Genomic DNA, 14,390 nt, shown 5'->3' with positions numbered 1-14,390 from the left:
AAGACAGGATTAGAGGCAAGTGAATAAAGCCTATTTAGAAGACAGGATTGAATAGATTCGAAGTTAAAAATTCTGATTACCTGCAGATTTAGTGGCAACTTTGGTTGGTAGTGTCCCCTTTGATTCGTGGTGTCCCAATCGACTTCACTGGGTAAGAAATCGAATCAAATCCCAAAAAAAAATATAGAAAACTGATATCTAGCTCAGAAATCGTATAGCAAGAACAACGATCAGAAGATGGGAGAGAGAGGGAGACCGTGTGTGTGTGTGTGTGTGAGAGAGATAGAGAGAGAGAGAGACGTGCCTTCAGTTTTGTGTGTTAAAACACCTTAGAGTCGCCGGAGGCGACAGACGGTATGAGCTTGGAATCGCCGGAGGCGGCGGACGGTATGAGCTCAGACGCGATCTTGGCCCGATACTCCTTGATGGCGGCGACATGGTCGGCATTGCCGCTGGACTCATCCTTCTACTCCATGTAGACGTTAAGGGAGTGGGGGCTGCCTGCTATTGGGAGGGAGGAGGGTTGGGGGAGATCTGATATGAGAGAGAGAGAGACCATATTTTGAAAACTGAAAAATTCTTCATGAGAGAGACTTTCTGTAAGTGCTCTGTTTTACCAGCATTCATTACAAAAAATTCATGGCATTCAACGGCAATCCTTACCAAAACTGCATTTAGAATTCATTAAATCATTATCAAAATTGGAAAAAACTGAAAAAATAATGCCTGGTACCATTTACGTGCCGTTCCGATTTCTCCAAAAAGGAACTTTTAGAAAAGAAAGGTAATTTCAAGCTCAAAAATCATGTATTTACGCAAATAATTTTCCTACCAATATGGATCTTGTTTGATAGATCTCATTGAGATCTTTTAAACTGTGCAAAAAAAATTAAAAAATTATTTTTCATTTTCATTATATTTGAGCTTGAAATTACCTTCTTTTTGAAAAAGAATGTTTAAAAAGAAAGCAAAATGGAGCCTAGGTGGTGTTCCACTTTCTTAGAAAATGAAGTTTTAGAAAAGGAAGGTAATTACAATCTCAAAAATCATGTATTTACGTAAATAATTTTTCTACCAATATGGATCTTGTTTGATAGATCTCATTGAGATCTTTTAAACAGTGCAAAAAAAATCAAAAAATTATTTTTCATTTTCGTTATATTTGAGTTTGAAATTACTTTTTTTCTGAAAAGGAAGGTTTAGAAAGAAAGCCGAACGGGGCCTCATTCCAGAAAATGCAAAGTATTTACCAAAATGCCAATGGTTGAATAAAGGGCAGAGTTTTATGCAAAAAAATGTGTATTAAATCCAACGGCTAAGATTTATGGAGGGATTTTATGTGGGGCCCCACACCGTCGCGATTTGTGTTATAGATCATCTAACATTATCAGCTTCCCAAAATATCTCCATATGTCATCACTTGCTAAAAAAGAATAAAACCACCCCCGGTTAGACTTGTCAATGGATATCTTGTACAAAATGGCAGGTCTTGCCAAAATTAGTATGAACTTTTTTTTCTTACTAAGGGAACCATAACAAAAATATAAACAAACATAAAAGGAAATACAAAATAATCCCTAGCATGCAGCCAAGTTTGATTTGAATTTAAAAGCTTCCAGTTCTATGTATCCAAGATAACCAAACACCAAATCAATCTACCGTAGAAAGCTATAACTCACCAAGAATCATATGACCAATAGCCAAAGTATTTAAAGAAGCTTTCCGAATTTCATCATCTTGTTCTGGAGTTAAGCTTGCAACAACCTACAAGGATTTCAACTTTCCACTAACCTGCAAAAAAAAAAATTATTTAAAACAAAGTACGTTTCAATGAAAAACAAAAGATCAGATAGCATAACATATTTACCTCTGCTCCATGGCTATCAATCAAGAATCCAACAAGATCAACACTCTCAATCCAGGTTCGGTTGTTTCTATAACGTAAACCCTCCAAGACATAAGGCGATTCTTGCTGTAGATGAATGGGTGACAGGTGATTCGAGCTGGTATATATATATATATATACAGTCAGGTTCCGGTGAGGGATCCCTTACTTTTTTAAAATGCGGGACTTTCCTTCCCGATTGAATTTCGATGATCCGAGCCGCTCAAAGTGATCAGAACGTGATTTTAAGGGTCCCCGCGAGAAATCAGCAAAAAAAAAGACCGGGAAGGGCTTCATCCGAGCAGTTTTCATTGAACGGTTCAAAAAAAACTGCTCGGATGAAGCCCTTCCCGGTCATTTTTTTTGCTGATTTCTCGCGGGGACCCTTAAAATCACGTTCTGCACACATTGAACGGTTCGGATTTTCAAAATTTGATCGGGAAATGAAAGTCCCTCATTTTAAAAAAATGAGGGATCCCTCACTTGATAATTTGTGTATATATATATATATATATATATATATATATATACTAGTGAATGCCCGTGCCTAAAAGCATGGCTCGAACGATCAGTACAAAACAAATAAATAATGGACTCGCGTGCAATATATGAACCCCTGCCCAACGAAACTAACTATGCAGAAAATAATAATTCAAGCATATTCATTGACTTGTTCAATTTGAAGCAGCAAATAAAGACGGTCATGGATCATGCTAAAGCCAATTCTAAACCTTATCATCTAGCATGGCAATAAAAAGGTAAAAATCATATCCTCAAGCGTGGCAACTCCACAGACCACGGGAACAACACCCCGTCTTGCTTCCATAGATGCCAGTTGTCCTCATTCTCATTCGCATCTCTAAATAAAATACTGTTCCAAAAAATGATAAGAGATGATCCATTTAGTTTATAACCCAACTCAAAAATCCAGCTACGGAAGAATGAAATTCAAAACCAATACAGTAATTTCTCATGAAAATTAAAGATAGCATCCAAAAAAAAAAAAGAATTAAACCTATCATTCCAGTAACTTGCATATAGAAAATAATAAAAAATATCTTCCAAAGTATGTCCATACAACATTATGCACAGAAGATAGAAAATACATTAGGCATAGTATATCAACCAAATGACCATAGAGAAATCTATACAAAATATTAAACACAATTAAAACTTTGTGGTAATACCCAAACTTGGAAATGCATATTTCCTGATAAATTTGCATTACTAAGTATGTGTGCTATGTGAATGTCCAACGATATATGTTGAACACTGATCTCATACCCCTGAATGGAGTGTCAGACTTTGCATTACCAAGTATGTGTGCTATGTGAATGTCCAACGATATATGTTGAACACCGATCTCATACCCCTAAACGGAGTGTCGAACATAGGTACTTGGATATCATACGGATACATCCAACATTGCAATCAACAAATCAACACTTAACACCAACATCAAATCTAAATGGAAATGCTTGTTAAAACCAACGGCTTGAATACTACTATTCACACTTCAAAAACTACAACATAATTCCCCTATCTAAACAAAAACCAAATACATAAAGTTCATCTAACCATTCTAGACTAACAAAGAAAGTCAAGTTGGAGACATTGAGATGGAGTGACGGACAACACCATAGCTTTAAAATATTTCCATTGAGTCTCCTATGGTCTTCCCAATCAAATGTAATGGGATTGCATGATGTACAAATCATAAGGATGTGATATTATACAAAATGATCAAATGTCTTTGTTACTAACCCGTCCCAGTATTAGTCTCACCTCATCAATCTTGGCCCTATAACACGTTTTTTCTCTTCCTACCCCGTCCCGGTATTAGTCTCGTTCTAATTCCCATTAACCCCGTCCCGGTATCAATCTTGACCATATAACTTCTCATTGCTCTTTTATATATATGTGGGTATGAAAATCCCCTTTCAATTTTGCAAGCACCTCTCCCGTCAAATATCTTATCTTAACTACATAAAAGAAAATAGGCTAAAAGAAAATGCGATCTTGAAAAGTTAGTTCACTTTAATTTCCTTATGATCTCAGCAAGTAAATCATAGTAATCAGACAAACAGCCACCAATAACCCTCGAGAACAGAAAGCACGACATCGATAAATTCCTTCTATTTCCTTGTAATTTCAGCAAGCAAGCATATATACCAATCAAACAAATATCAAAACCTAACCATTAAGCACAAGGAATATTGGAGCAGAAATTGCTTAGCACCAGAGGAAAATTTTCGAGCTGTGGGGAAATTTTCTCTGCACGAGAATGAAAAGTACCAAATCAATCTGCAAAATCAAAACAATGAACCCTAAGTCGACCACCCACCTTCACCCAGCCCTACCAGCCCCAGCTTCACCACACCATGGCACCATCCCTGGAAAACCCCAACGCGGTTGACGAAACTTTCAAACACAGATGTACAAAACTGAGAGAGAGACTAGATGAGGATGGAAAACATAAATCAAGCCCAAATTAAGCCGAATGAATCCCTAATTTCTAGTTTTATAACTCGAATGAAGCCCTATTCTTTGCAAATAGGTAAAAATGTACACAAAAGTGCAAGAAAGAGAAGGTTTCATACCTGAAGAGTTTGATTCAGTGTTCTCTCTTCTTTTTGGAGGAGAGCTTGCGGTTTGTAGTGAGGACGAGGAAGAGTGAGAAACGTAATGAAAAGAGAATACCAAATCTGAAAAAAAAAAAAAAAAAACTAGGGCTTTACTCATGGCTCTCCTTCGCGTTTACTCGATATCTGAGCAAAAGAAACTAGGGCTTGGTCATACACGTAATCCAGAGCGCGCACAAAGAGAGAGAGGGAGAAGAGGAGAACGGCTAGAGCACTGGGTTTTTTCCTGGCTTTGAGCGGAAATTAGAGAGAGGGAGGGAGGGAGGGAGGGAGGGGGTCGAAGTTTTAACTTTTCACTCCGCGTGGCCCGGACTGAAATTTTACTTTTACTGGGATTTTTCTCAAACGCCAGGAAGAAAATGCCGAGAAAAGCCCTTTTTGTTGTAGTGACAAACACGTGATTCCGGCCTTGGCCACCGTCTTCAGCGGCGGGAAAACACGCATAGGGTTTTTTTCAATTTGTTTTTTAGGGAGGCTGATGTGTTGCTCTGTTCGTCCTCTAGTAGGTGAGCTTCACGTGCCAGCACGAGGTGTCTTGTGCCTGGTATTGGTTGGAGGTGTCCCATGCGTGTTTGGAGTATTGGCATTGTAGCTGTAGATGTTTGTGCCTGTGATGTTATAGTAGTAGATTTTTATTTAGAGTGGAGTAATTTGCACGAGAGGTAGGACTAAAAAGCTTGAGAGCTAATTACACAAGGAATTGAAATTATAGAGAGGAAAAGATTTACTTATTGAAAGTAAGTCTAGGCAATTGTACTTTAGAGTTCAGAGTAAATTAGGCAGAGTTCAGAGTAAATTAGGCACAGACCAAGTACAACACAATTTATTGACACAAAATAAGAACATTGATCCTCGATATACAAATACATTATCCAGTCCAAGCGTTACTAAACTTCAAGCTCCGTCCAAAATAACATCGAGACCATTTGGAGAGAACATCTGCAAAGCACAAGATTCAACATCTCAAGCTTCATTGTGAACATGTAATTTAAACCTATTTTCAAAGGGAATGAAATGTGAAGATTTGACAAAAATGCTCCACCAAAGATGATGTGTAAAACCAGCAAGGCAATCAACAACATGAGTTGGTAGTAAAGGCCAAATGGGGCACAAAATGAGAGCCCATTACGCTGAGAACAAACAAGTTCATCTTTTGAACTAAGAGCGTCAAAAACTATCAAAAAAATGCACATGAGGGTAACTATGGTCCTTAACTTGCAAAAACGTTACCATTCAACTGAACAATATAAGCAGTCATGAATAAATGCATATGTTTCTCTGCATCAAGAGATGAACTTGTTTCCTAATCAGGAGAAAACAAGAAGACATCGATTGTTTGTATTGCAAATAGCACAAAAGAAAAAGCCTAATCAAGTCGCTTAGTTTTGTACTGAACATCCTAAGAGATCCATATGTCATGATAAACACCAACACAATAGCTGCATAAGTTTATCAAAATAGCAGCCTACCTAATAAATATAGACAGAAGGTTACGTAAAAGTTTGAAACAACTCTCACCACGATTGACACTCATACCAGGCTTATGACCATAAGTGTAGCTGAAAGAAACATCCTTGGGTCACCAATTCCGTTGATGATGTTTCTGTAGAAGCAAAAGAGCATTCAGTTAACATTAAAAGACCTGTGGAATTTACTGAAGTATAGAACAAACCACCAAACATTGCAATGGGGAAAACCAACTTGTCAATTAACTCAATTTAAAAAATAAAAATAAAGCCAAACTTAAATTATGTCTCTGTCGCAAGATAAGAAAACCCAAGTGACAAAGAAGAATTCATTTGTTTTGTTTCCCTTATTTTTTCCTCTATAAATTTGTGCACAAATCCATGATTCAAACATAGCCTAAACATGGAAGTGAAAGACCATTTGTTCCCAGTAAAGAAAGAAAATAGGCTGCACTGATTCAAATCAATACCTTCCAAGTTCCAATGACAGTTAGATCACTAACTCCTTAGGTCTGATGGTTTTGGGCGCTGATTTCTGTGAATTTGTGGCTTCAATGAGCTTCTTCACTTATCTTTTCATCACTCATTCACCTTCTCAAACCTGTAAAAGTAAAAACATAACAAGCTACAGCTAAGGAAGTGGCATAGGCCATCGAAAACGGGTAATCACCTAAGATTATGATGATGCTTTTGGGAAAAGTTCTTTTAATGATCACTATTATATTAACCACAAGCTTCAAACCTTTTCACTCAGAATAAGATATAACTTCTGCAATGCAGAATAGAAAGAAGAAAAAGATTCAAGATCAAACTCAAAACAGCATTAAATAACCATTACACAAAAGAATTTTATTTCCCCAAATGGATTCAGGTCTTAAATAGCGTTAGTCATAGTCAAACTGGTTCGCCTATTTTTAATTGATTTGTAGTTAATAGTGATGTGTATGTTGTATGCTAAGCCACGTGACTTGCATAAGGTAAGTCTTTAACACTGTAACCCCCCAAGGCGAACCTTTTTAAAGGTACTTGGGTATTTTCCTGAAACTTGAACACGGTTAATTAAAAAGGGGGCACAAATGAAAGCCAAACTTGTGTACTCCTAAACTTGCTCAACCCTCCCACTCCAGATGTATACCTTAACATTAGGTTAATAATGAACGTATTCACCATCTTTTCTAAATTAAAAAAAAAAATCCATCTAACCTGTAACTTAACTACCAAAATATCCAGCCACAATCAATTCATAAGCCTACTTTACCAAACAATAGAACATACGATTGTCATGAAAAAGTCAGCTTACACACAGGAAATAAACTTATTGCACTTTTTTTTCTTTCTTGGAGAACAAGGGAAATTAATAAATAAAAAAACTTTTTACCTGAAGCCAATTTGACCTACGACTTAAGCATTAGGTCAATGAATAGAACATGGAAAAAAACCTTTTAATGAGAATATGGTCGCATTCTTGTCTTGATAAATATTGCAGTATTTTGTGGGATTATGGTAAAAATGTAAGTATTTGTCAACTTTAGAGGGATTATGGTAAAAATAAATGGGATTTTAAAAGGGCTCAAGTAAGATAATACTGTTTTTGAAGGGGGGCACTCCTGCCAGCATCGTCTTATTCATTAAAATGTTAATTGTAATTTGGTTGGACAATTACTTTGGATTCATGTATCCTGTCGCATTTGATTGGAATGCTATTTTAAAGCCAAAGAGTGATTTATTTGAAAACATGCATTTGCAAAAAGAAAAAAAAGGCATTAGCAGTAGCAACAACCACAAAAACACAAGAAGGCATAATAGTTCCAACAAATGTCTCTATTAACAAAACAAGGTCATTCCTTAGGTTCAGCCATAATAGTACCACAAGCTAAACAATGCATCAATAGCCATCACAAAAGCAGAACAAGCATCAATAGCCATGCCAAACAAGGCACCAAAAGCCAGGGCAATACAAACCACCATAACAGTAGATAAAATTTGGTCTTAAACTTAGATAAAGACATTTAAAGATAGAAACTTAACGGACACCTCCCCTTTTAGCTACACTTAACCTTTTAGTTGGCGCCTTCGGAGCTCTTGTGATTGTGGGTGTGGGTTGTGATGGCTGACTGAATGTTGGTTGTGTGATTACCAGACTGCATTGCTTTTCTTTGGTTGCATCTTCACATTGCTTTTCTTTGGTTTCACCTCCCTTTTTACCAGATGGGCACGTCCTCACATTGTGCCCTTTTTTCCCACATCTTCTACAGCTCAATTTCTTAAGATAATCTCCTCAATTTCTTGGTTCCATCTTCACTTTGAGCAAGTGGCTCATCTGCTTCCCTCCTCCTGCATTTCTTAGGCCTCCCAGACTTTCTAGTGGAATGTGGTGGCTGAATTGGTGGTTTATCTATCTTCTCCCACATGTCCATTCCATTAATGGACTATATCACATGCTTGTGGGTTTTGACGTATGTTTGCTTCTGGTAGTAGTCATGCACAATGCCTTGAACTTTCTATTTTGTTTCCCTAAAGACAGCAAGTGTGTGTGCACAAGGGATGCCTGTCAAATATGTAATGAGTTTGATTAGAAGAGCATGAATAAATGTAAATTAAAATGAATAAATGTAACTTGAAATGAATAAATGTAACTTAGAATGGAAAAAGAATACCTGTCAACTCCCGTCTTCTACAAGAGTATGTTTGGGCATTCATGTCAATGCAGAACTGTTCCAGGAAAACCCCCAACTTCAAATTGGTAGTCCCCAGTTAAGACAACAATGTACTCTTTGGACCTATCTGACCATGCCATTTCTCAACAGAAGCCCCCCTCCTCACTAAATGCCTTGTCAAATAAATCCTAATCCTCTCTAGCATGGTCAGAATTGGTTTGTCCCTAGCATCTAGTATGGCAGCATTAAAAGACTCACATAGGTTATACAGGAGAATGTCACATTTGGGAGCCTCACTGAAATGAGACCTAGACCAGTGGTGGGCATCATGCTTAGCAAGCCACTTGAATGCTACCCCATCCTCTTTCTTGAACTCTTTCATTAGGCTTTTAAACCTCCCCATATAGGTAGCTCTAGCAAGACTCCACAACCTTTCTTTAACGGCTTGACCTGTATATTGCTGTGTAGATGCCTAACACAATGTCTGTGTTCCAAACAAGGCAACAAGTTACTGATTGCATTTATCAGCCCCTGCAAGGAACGGTAAAAGATCCATTTACAGCAGTAGAAAACATTTATTTACAGCAGCAGTTTACAGCAGTAGAAAACATCCATTTACAGCAGCATACCTTGTGCACTCAACAAACAAAGTTTGGGCATTCAACAGCAGTTTACAGCAGCAAGAAAGACAAACCAAAGCAAAAAAATAACAGTTTAGAGTGGCAGTAAACAGCAGAAAATAAGTTTGGATTTCATATTTGGTTACAAGTTTAAGCATAGAATAAGTTTGGGCAATCATGAATAAGTTTCATCACAGCACCAGCAGCATACCTTGTGCATTCAACAAACAAAATATATAAGTTTTTGAGAGCAAAGCAATAAGGGAATAGAAAGATTGAATACCAATGGAAATTAGAGTAACAGCAATATTGGAACTGAAATTTACATTTTGTTTATCTGAAATGATTGTGAATGTTGGTTCATTTGGTATCTCAAGATCATTCTTCAAATGCTCCAAGAACCAACTCCAACTTGCTTCATCTTCAACCTCAACCATTGCATAAGCCACTGGATATATCTGGTTATTCCCATCTATAGTAAACAATTGCCCTCCATGGGAGCCTTTCAAATGATAACCATCTACTCCAATGATGGGCCTACAACCCTCAATGAACCCTTTCTTTAATGCAGCCCAGCAAATGTACATCCTTTCAAACTTATCAATGGTTATTCCATCCATGAGGGCTTGATCTTGAACTCCTTAAAATAAGTGTTTACCAGCCAAATTGAATTCAGTAGGTTGTTAGTCCACATCCAGCCACAATCATGATTGAGGTTATATGTCTTAACCTACAGGGTTATCCTATCAGTTGTGATGCTTGAGGCTAATATGAAAAATAACTGCACAAACCTTGGCATCATGCACAAACCACTAAAACTGGAGCAAATAGCTGACACTTACTTTCTGAATTTCCTATTCCTGTTTTTATTCTGCTTTAGATACGAAAGAGTCCCAAATAAATTAATATGAGTGTATCAACGAATGGGCCCTATAACATTCCTTGTATATGATTATGTGAAGATAAAAGTTGGAAGGAATCGCTATCCTCCCAAAAAAATTGAGAGAAAGGGAAAAATAAAACAACTGTGTAATAGCTCAAAATGGGAAACCAGTACACTCTTTACTTCTCTTTAACGAAACCAAATCGACTATTTCATCACTGATCTGTCAGCTCTCAGTTAGGGTTTTGGAATAGGTGTTTCTCTCTCTAAGTTTCGCAAATGGAAAAAGAAATACAAAAGTAAGATGCACAAGTACGCACAAATTAAGATGCACAAGTAAACATTAGCAAAAGACGAAAATATCCAATAGCAGGTTAACTAAAAGAATCAATACCACACCAGAATAAGAAACAAGGACATGAGTGAAAGGTGGATAGCAGGCTAATAAAGTGTCCTCAATCAAAACTAACCACCAAGGAAGCTAGTAAATATTTTTCTATAACAGAATATGGAATCTATCATGAAACAACCAGGGAGACTTTAAATTCTAACGTTGCATGATGAAGTCAAAAGGTTTATGCATATAATGAATTTATTTACAAAAAAACCATGTTGAGGATTTTTTTCCCGTGGAAATTGAGAAGGAAAAGTAGAACACGTTCTGAAGAAATATTGAGGTTTCAGGTCCAATCCTGTCCCATAGCAGCACCAAAAGGAATTGAACTTCGTTCCTCATCCATGGCAACTTATGGCTTTGGAAACGCCACGGCCTAGTGAGAGCATGTAGATCATCACTCCGGGCTCTCTACCCCTTTGGATGCCCAGTATACCATCTGTGAGGGCTCTTTCATAGTACTCTACCACATCAAAAAATACAAAGTTGTCCTCATTAGGCATCAAGCACAAACTGCAGACACTCGAGCAAATATCTAACAGTTACTTTCTGAATTCCCTATTCATATTTTTATATTCCTTTGTCTCTCTTTCTCTCGACATAAAATAATTACAGAAACACAATCGATACCCAAAGATAACATTACTACAATTCATAACATGCATGAGCACCATCTGCTCACCAATGTAAGTGAAACCATCTACAATATATCAGGCAGAATATAAAAAATCTAACAACCATAAATAGAACCTCTCCATGAACTATGACTTTATCTTTTCTGATTGCTTTGTCCAACGGACTCTATATCAGTACCACATGTGTATTATTAAGAGATAAATCATTTTATTTTAGGGCACAAAATTGAAAGCTAAGACTACCAACCACAAACCCAGGGAAAACCCTAAATCCAACCCAGAGTGTTTGGAATTGAACCAGTATAGAAACAAAACTAGAAACCCATAAAAAAACACCCTCCACTTAAATCAGTGCACTAAACAAGACGCAATAAACACCAACAAAAAAAAACGGTATAAAACTTCAAGAAACAAAAATCGTACCTCACGCGATGAGCCACAGCGGCCGACGAAGCCGAGAGAGGAGAGCACGAACATGCAACAGGCGATCGAAATTTCCACCGGCAAGAAACCCCCATTTCCCCGATGTCTCTTCTGATCGTCTAGAACCATCTACTCAGTAAGAACAAAAGAGAAAAGAAAAGAACTATATATATATATATATATATATATACATACACACACGGGGCAGTTCCGGAAATACCAAAAAAACACCTTAAAAAACACCTCATAGTTCCCGAGCAAATTTTAATGATCCGAGCCGCTCAATGTGATCAGAACGTGATTTTAAGGGCACTTGTGAGAAATCAGCAAAAAAAATGACCGGCGAGGACTTGATCCGAACAGTTTCAAACAGTTTTTTATTGAACGGTTCAAATAAAAACTGCTCAAATCAAGTCTTTTCTGGTCATTTTTTTTGCTAATTACTCGCGGGCAATCTAAAAATCACATTCTGCACACATTGAATAGTTCGGATCATAAAAATTTGATCGGGAACTATGAGATTTAGATTTGGGGTGTTTTTTTGGGTGTTCCTTAAACCGTCCCGATATATATATTCAATTGAAAAATGGAAGAAATGGGGAGGTCCTTATTTTAGTTAAAATAAGGACCTCCTTATTTGAAAATAACTATATATGAGTCCCCTTCTCCTAAGGATCACTTTATTTTAATAAAATAAGGACCTCCATTTCCCGATCAAATTTTGATGATCCGAGCCGCTCAATGTATTCAGAACGTGATTTTAAGGGTACTCGCGAGAAATCAGCAAAAAAAAAATGGGAAGGGCTTCATCCGAGCAGTTTTTGTTACGTTTTTATCAAACGGTTCAAATAAAAACTACTCAAATCAAGCCCTTCCCGGTCACTTTTTTTGCCGATTTCTCGCGGGTACCCTTAAAATTACTTTCTGAACACATTAAGCGGATCGGATCATCGAAATTCAATTGAAAAATGGAAGAAATGGGAAGGTCCTTATTTTAGTTAAAATAAGGACCTCCTTATTTGAAAATAACTATATATATATATATATATATATATATATATAAACGCATAACAGAAGCATGACGTCAGCACCCAAAACCTGGAAAGACGAAATTACCCTAAGGGCATAATCAAAGGCTCTCCAATTGCGGGGCACAATTGCCATGCGGTGCAATTGGCTTTAACTTTTATTATTATATTATATATATATTATATATTATATAGTTTTATTTTTATATATAAAGCTTTAGATTAGATATGATATATTAGATATGATAGAGAAAGAGAGACGTTGGGGTGTGACATTGAGGGGCAATTAATGATGATCTTTATTTCTTAAACGAGTCCATCATGCATTTAATTTTGAATGGTTGGAAACACTCTCCTATAATTATATTCTGTAGTATGTATTACATCGTTGTGTAAGTTTTCACTTCTACCAACATCTCTTTAAAAATGTTTTTTATTATTGTTAACCGATAGAGTCGTGAACAAGCAATCTAGGGAGATCACTTTTTTAGTTAATAAAAAAAATTTCTTCGAGATCCACATTTTTAGTTTTTTAGTGTCGTCTTACCTAAATTATTTTTAACTTTGATCCACATTTTTACTCTTTCCTAATTTTTCTTGTTGAGACGAATAATTAGTCCTAAAATTTACGATGAAAAGCTAAAAAAGTTACAAGAAGTAAATGATACCAGAAATTATCAAAAAATAGGAAGAATGAGTTGTCTTTGACATGAAGAAAAAATGAGTCAAAAAATATTATTTACACAACAATACCACAATAAAGTTAGGGAGAACAAGGCCATAAAATTTTGGCATAAATAAAAATAATTTTGACGTTATCATTTAGAAAAAAAAAATTGTAGATATTGGTTCATTTTATCCCTCATAACTAAAGCACAAACCTTGACTTTAATTTTTAAGAACAAACTACATCAGCATTAGCAATAAAGAACAAAAACCTACTGCATTTCTTACCATTTGAAAATAAATATTTAAAATACTTTCAATTAGCAAGGGCAAATGTGACACTGTAAAAATCTAGTACTATTACAATTAATACAAGTGGGTGAGAACTCTACATTGGAGAACTCTACGTTTATACCAATGGTGTTTTGCAAACTTCTTAACTTATTTAATGCTTTTAAACTTGTGCCCCAGTGGCATCAATTAGCATTTGCCATTTGAAAATACTGAGGATGTGGTATTGGAGGAGATAGCCCGCGTTATGAACATGGTGGTACTACTCCGGGGTTTTTTTTTTAATCAAAGAAAGAGAGAAGGGAAAGTGGGTGAGAGAAGGGGAACGAGTAATAATGTCTCTATAGTTAAAATAAGTGAGCATGTGACTTGCATGTATCCCTTTCCATCCAAATCGTAACAGAATGCTAACATAAATGAGCTGGGAATAGATTTTCAATAGTTAGAGGGGGTTAAGTGTTCAATTTTGTAATTATAGGAGATTAAGTGTTTCAGGGTGTTAGTTAGAGGGGGTTAGCTGTAATTTATCATAACAATAAAAAGATTAAATATAAGCATTTGAAGAATTCCATACAAGTGCATGGTCTAGTATAGTGGTAAAGTGTCTCCTATTCGTTAGGGTTTGATATCCACCTTCATTGCACATCTAGGTGAGGGAGAGGATTTATGGTAGGCTCTCATCAACTCTGAGTGATAAAAATGTTGTCTGCTATTCTCCTCCATTCGAATACATAATTTTTTTTATAGAATAATGTATTAATGTGGCTTGACTAAGTATTTACGGGTAGGCAATAAAAACT

At 36.4% G+C, this 14,390-nt stretch overlaps 2 long non-coding RNA genes across 3 annotated transcripts; both read right to left on the bottom strand.

The window, feature by feature from the left end:
* Positions 1-4,112: 4,112 nt before the first annotated feature.
* LOC131301399 (uncharacterized) lies at positions 4,113-4,780 on the bottom strand. Its single transcript, XR_009191272.1, has 2 exons — positions 4,486-4,780; positions 4,113-4,278 (listed from the first exon to the last, which is right to left on the bottom strand). It is a non-coding gene; the product is annotated as an uncharacterized LOC131301399 (long non-coding RNA).
* A 447-nt stretch (positions 4,781-5,227) lies between these two features.
* On the bottom strand, positions 5,228-11,769 carry LOC131301605 (uncharacterized). 2 transcript variants are annotated; one of them, XR_009191351.1, is made up of 6 exons: positions 11,606-11,769; positions 9,597-11,010; positions 8,651-9,181; positions 6,464-8,541; positions 6,046-6,130; positions 5,228-5,466 (listed from the first exon to the last, which is right to left on the bottom strand). It is a non-coding gene; the product is annotated as an uncharacterized LOC131301605 (long non-coding RNA). The 2 variants fall into 2 exon arrangements; XR_009191350.1 differs by having other exon boundaries at positions 8,651-11,010.
* Positions 11,770-14,390: the final 2,621 nt, after the last annotated feature.

This window comes from Rhododendron vialii, chromosome 9a (assembly GCF_030253575.1).
Source record: "Rhododendron vialii isolate Sample 1 chromosome 9a, ASM3025357v1".
Lineage (NCBI taxonomy): Eukaryota > Viridiplantae > Streptophyta > Magnoliopsida > Ericales > Ericaceae > Rhododendron > Rhododendron vialii.
Note: the sequence above shows the minus strand (reverse complement) of the source record. Positions and strands in the feature narration are given on the sequence as shown.